This window comes from Palaemon carinicauda, chromosome 27, assembly GCF_036898095.1.
Source record: "Palaemon carinicauda isolate YSFRI2023 chromosome 27, ASM3689809v2, whole genome shotgun sequence".
Classification (NCBI taxonomy): Eukaryota; Metazoa; Arthropoda; class Malacostraca; order Decapoda; family Palaemonidae; genus Palaemon; species Palaemon carinicauda.
Window position 1 is genome coordinate 25,624,683 of NC_090751.1, and position 5,343 is coordinate 25,630,025.

General features: G+C 32.5%; 1 protein-coding gene across 5 annotated transcripts in view; it reads right to left on the reverse strand.

The window, feature by feature from the left end:
- Positions 1-1,224: 1,224 nt before the first annotated feature.
- The window catches only part of LOC137620615 (vascular endothelial growth factor receptor 1-like), a 172,330-nt gene continuing 168,211 nt past the window's right edge, over positions 1,225-5,343 (reverse strand). For 3 of the 5 annotated variants that reach the window (XM_068350911.1, XM_068350908.1, XM_068350907.1), the window contains exon 28: positions 1,225-5,343. This exon is cut by the window's right edge and continues 606 nt beyond it. The gene's annotated coding sequence lies outside the window, so the exon portion shown is untranslated. The other 2 variants (XM_068350910.1, XM_068350909.1) reach the window with 2 other exon arrangements.

Consider the following 5,343-nt stretch of genomic DNA (forward strand, 5'->3'; position numbering starts at 1 on the left):
CTCTACTACAGTACTGTACTATTTTAACATTTGTCCGATTTAATTAAAGTCCCCGCAAAAATTTCGGGAGAAATAAGCCCCACTCCCTGATGACCTGGTATTTTGCTGAGGAAAATCAGGCCTTGTTTTTTCTCCAACATTCATTTCATCTAAGAGATATAAAGCATTCCATTTTATCGTAAATTATGCCTCTTCACGTTCACAGTGGAAGTTTTCGATGACGAAGCCTCTTCAGTTACATATCGGGCAACAGGGTTTTTATCATGAATAACGGTAGATACCTTTTTTTAAGGTTGTGCTACAACACGTGGGATGTTCTTAACTTTTTCACTCTTCGTGTATCTTTATTATGTCCAATTTGACTTGCGTTGTAATCATAACTCATAGAATCACCCACTTTAACTTTCTTGGGAATTTGTAAAATATGCAAAGGTTACTAACATATCAAAGGATAACTTCATTTGCATACAACTCCACAACAAACTTAAAAGAATTAATGCATAATGCACGTAAGCAAATATAGGTCATCTTCGACTGAAATAATTGGAAAGTTGTTAGCAGCTTGGTGCTGTGGATTTGTTACTTTTTTGATACTGTAGCGTGATTGTTGTTTACATTTTAAAAGATTTTCTAGTTAGCCCTTTTGTTTTTTAATCAAGTCATAAATTGAGCAGCAACCATTAATGGAATTTATTTTTTTATTTTTATTTTACAACATAACAAAGCCACCAGCGTTTCAGTCGGGATAAAGTTACTCATTAGAACTGTACTAGTTTTAAAAAGGAGATTACCAGTCCAACCTGTACTGTACTGCACCTTCAAGAGAACCAAAACAAAGTTGTCAGGCATAGCGCATGTTTTCCTTCCCACTAAGGGGCTAATTATACAGTATTTTCTGTTTACCCTATGCCACGTATACAAAACAACTAATATTTTCCTAATGAGCCTACAAATACGTATTTACTTATTTCATAGACAATTTTTTTTTTTTTTTATTTTCCTTGTATTGAGTTGACAACCAGACTAACACTATGTTGGGTAAAACAGCGTAACACGTATTATATTTTTCCATTCAATATGGAAGGATGACTGATGTAAAGACAGAACTGACGTAAACCACAGTACGGTCATGCATTACGCAAGAAATCTGCTAAGTTCACGTATCAAAGTAATTTCTTGATCTTAACATCCGTAGATTCTTATAAGCTTTATTATTCATATTTCTAAGATTAAATAATATATGGGCCATGCTCATTAATTTTCATCAAATTTAACAATCAAATATCTTTATTAATAGTCTTTTACATAAAATCCATATAAAAACAGTCACTTTGGTTTCATAAAAATCCAAATATAATAACCTTATTATAGAATATATGAAATATGGCAATAATTTACACTGGTGGCTTACAGGCCTTTGTGCCCCACTCCCACTCTTGTACGTACCATTAAGTAGGCCTATCATTTGTACAAAATATATGACTGCAGGTGAAATGTATTCAAATATACAGTCTAATCCCTGTTGTGAGATTATAATACTATACAGTCTTTCACCATATAGAAATATTTCCTTTTTCTCAAACAGGATAATACACAGTATGAAAATATTCACCGTTCACAAAACAGAAACCACACAAACCTTGTATCTATTAACTAAGGTTTTTCTTTGGCTGTCAATTCTAAGATGTGAAAAAAAAGCGCTACATGAAATATTTTGTAGAAGCTAAAAGTATTTTCGATACACACCACGGGATTCCACTAAAGACTCGAGTGGTTTTTTTCAGTACGCACAGCACTGAAACTTCCATTGAAGACCTCAGTGTATTTTCAATCCACAACACTGTCCAGTAAAAGACTCGAGTATATTTCCTAGACTTAACACTAGCAGTTCCATTAAGGACTTGAGTGCGTATTAACTAAACACCACTGACAGGTAAAAAAAGAAGTATAATTTCGATGAACACCACTGGAAGTTCAAGTAATGACAGGTGTACATAGCTACAAGTGCAATGTAGCCCTGTCAAGCTCATTAATGTATCTTTTAGATACACCAGTCAATTATAACAATCCCACAAGAGCATGTTTTTTACATACATACAAGGGCAGGTCTGTTAAAGGCTTGCATATTTTCTATATAAACACCCTTCAGCTTTTGTTAGACGCAGGAGTATTTTTGACAGTGGCACCAGGCTCCTTTATCTCATCTAAAAATTAATATTTTAAGTTCCACATATGATTTACCGTATACATATAAACTTGAATGATCTGATCATTTCCCATTTCATCTTCTTAATACTGTAAACTTTTATACTTCCAATTTTTTTTTCTCTAATAAATACACAAAACACAAGCACATGTGATCATAAATGATTTCTGAAAGAATTGGCCTGGAATTAATAATGAAAACTAGCAGTATAATGTACTGTAAAAATAACTTGATATACAGTAGTTCCAATTAATTCTTGCAATTGTCAGCTACCAGAAAACTTACCTCTTACCCTATGCTTTATTTGACTCACCATAGGGAAAGACTATTTCTGCCTGATTTATCATGCTAAAATTACCTGGCTTTACAATTACTATGGCCACTGACAACAGAAACAAACATAGAGAAAGAAGTTCTTTTTACATACATTATTGCTAATCACAGACACTGTAGCATCAACCATTATGACTCTGAACAATCAATGTGTATGATGTGCCATGAAGAACACAGTATAGTCAATTTCATGCTTTAAAAATATATAACTTTCATCGCCTCTCAACAAATATCTTCAACTGTCCTAAAATAAATATCTTTGTTATGAAACACATGGCCCCTTTCATCATCATTCAACATATATTTTTCAATATGCAGTGAACAAATATCTTTCAATTTCCAAAATAAGAGAGATAACCATAATACCTTGCTAAATGTTTGATTTTGAATATTTCTTGTAGAGCAGCTGTTACCCAGAATACTTGACTTTATAAATAAATTTACAAAATAGTACTGTACTATAATATAGGACTATGAATATCACCCATCTTTTAGGTATTAATTTGTGGCCCCTACAAATTGCTTTGAAATATTTTATCTAACTATAAAGATATGTTTTACGATTATATACAGTACTACATTATCCATATGAACAAGTCATAACTCAAAAAAAAAAAAAAATGTAAAAATAGTCCAATGCATTTGCTCATAAATAGAGAGTTAAAGAATAAAAAATAAAAGATATTGTAAAATTAACAGCAACAAATAAAAAGAACAGAATAAACTTTTCATAATCTTTACACTTAAAAACCACTAAACAAATAAAGAATTACTAAAAAGATATTTCTTGGGAAGGCACATTAAACAAAAGCATAGATACCTCACCAAATATAAATGTTTTTTTTTTAATAATGCATAATTTAAAAAGATGTTTCTAACTTTTAGTGGTGGAATTCTTTGCCTTAAAAGCTATCTATCAAAAGATTCCAGTTACTCATGAGAATACATATAAATTAATTCGGTTAACGACAAGTCAAAGGAGAAATACTGTACAAATTCACAATACATTACAGAAAACTGATGGGAAATTTTTTATATGAAATTTTACTGGTATGGCATTTTAATACACCCATGAAATGAAATCTACAAAATTGTGTGATACTATAATTGACAAGAACTAGGTTAGATTAAAAAGTAAAGACTTCCACGAAGTCATTTTTGCTCGTCTTATATAAGGTAACCTTTTTTAACTTACTTCTGATTAGTTTGTACACTAAATATAAAGGTAAAGATGTCTGGTTTCAGTTCCAGTATCGAAGAGATGCGCACCTGAACATCAGCGGGGAAAACCCAGTCCCCAACTGTGGTGCCCAACCATAATAGTATCCTCTCTAATAAACAGCTTTACCTCACGGTCCATGGCTGGAATGGATCTACTGCCATGTGAATGCTAAGTGAACGCATTACCACTGTACTAGCTAGGAGGCTAGTAATGTACGTATTGAAAACACATATGAACTAACACTTCCAAGAAATTACATGATTCTATAGTCAACAAAAACCAAGAAAGCCTAAAAATATAGCGAAAGAAAAGCTGGTAAAACCTTAAGATTCACAGTCAAAATGACTTTAAATTATTTGTTTTTATTAACAGAATACTGTGCACTGTTCAGTACAGTATATGCATAATACTATAAGCCTAGATTCAACGCAGTGAAAAAGAGCTGATAGGGGATGGCACCTGGTTTCAAACGGATTCCCCTAGCCCAGTCTCCAACCCCTCTCCTTTTCCAAAATTATTCCTCTCTTTCTACCTGCCTTTTCTTCTAAGTAGTATCTGATCACATTGTACATAACTACCTCAACTTAGCTATATAGGTGGCCATAAGGCAAGCCTGAAGCAGGGGAAATGGTCCATTGTGTGTGTGCATGTCACTGTGTAGCGTCAGCATTGGGCAAGTGAGAGTTTACTATGGGGGGAAACCTTTTTACAGAAAATAAGCCTTGAATTTTACCCCCAATAGTGTTGTGGAACTAAAGTTAAAAAAAAAATTTCAAATAAATTCTACGAAATATACCAATTATAGAAACTAGAAAGAGAGATATAAGGTAGTAGAGATGCGCCATAAGTATGGGAATTTAAAACCAGGTGACCTCCACTATTAGCCGTTTCTCGCTGTGCCAAGTTTAGTTAGATTCCGAACAGAAAAATCAGAGATAATTCAAGGCTTAAAGCTAAACCACTAAAATTTAACTTTTTTATATTGTTTTAATACTGAATAAGATTTTGCTATTTAGAAAAATCAAATAAATTTTTACTTTTGTAGGTTACACAAAAATACCAAATTGCTCTGAGAGAGAGAGAGAGAGAGAGAGAGAGAGAGAGAGAGAGAGAGAGAGAGAGAGAGAGACTATCATCAACCTCTAAAAAATAGACAAATGTTTTTGAAAGACCTTTTCCTCTTCCTAGATTCTTACTTCCTAATTTCAGAGTGTAATTAAATTTGATGCTTTGCAATATTGCCATACTGTAATTCCTTTACAATTATGTAATTTTCCACATGCATATATCCACATTTTGAATAACAATAATAATAAAATTAATCATTCCAGTCAACCCACTGACGAATGTTTGTTATCTTTCAATATAATACATACCATGTATAGTACGCTAATTCCTTTCAGAGAAAATTTTTTAATTTTCTTAAAAATCATTAACCAAGGTATTCACAACAAATATGGGTTTACTGTTTCCTGCCCCCACAGCATGTCAGTAAGTTGTACACATCATAAATATGGCACCAGGTATGTTTCATAAACTATTTATATACAAGACAAATCACAACACTAAACAAAAAGATATG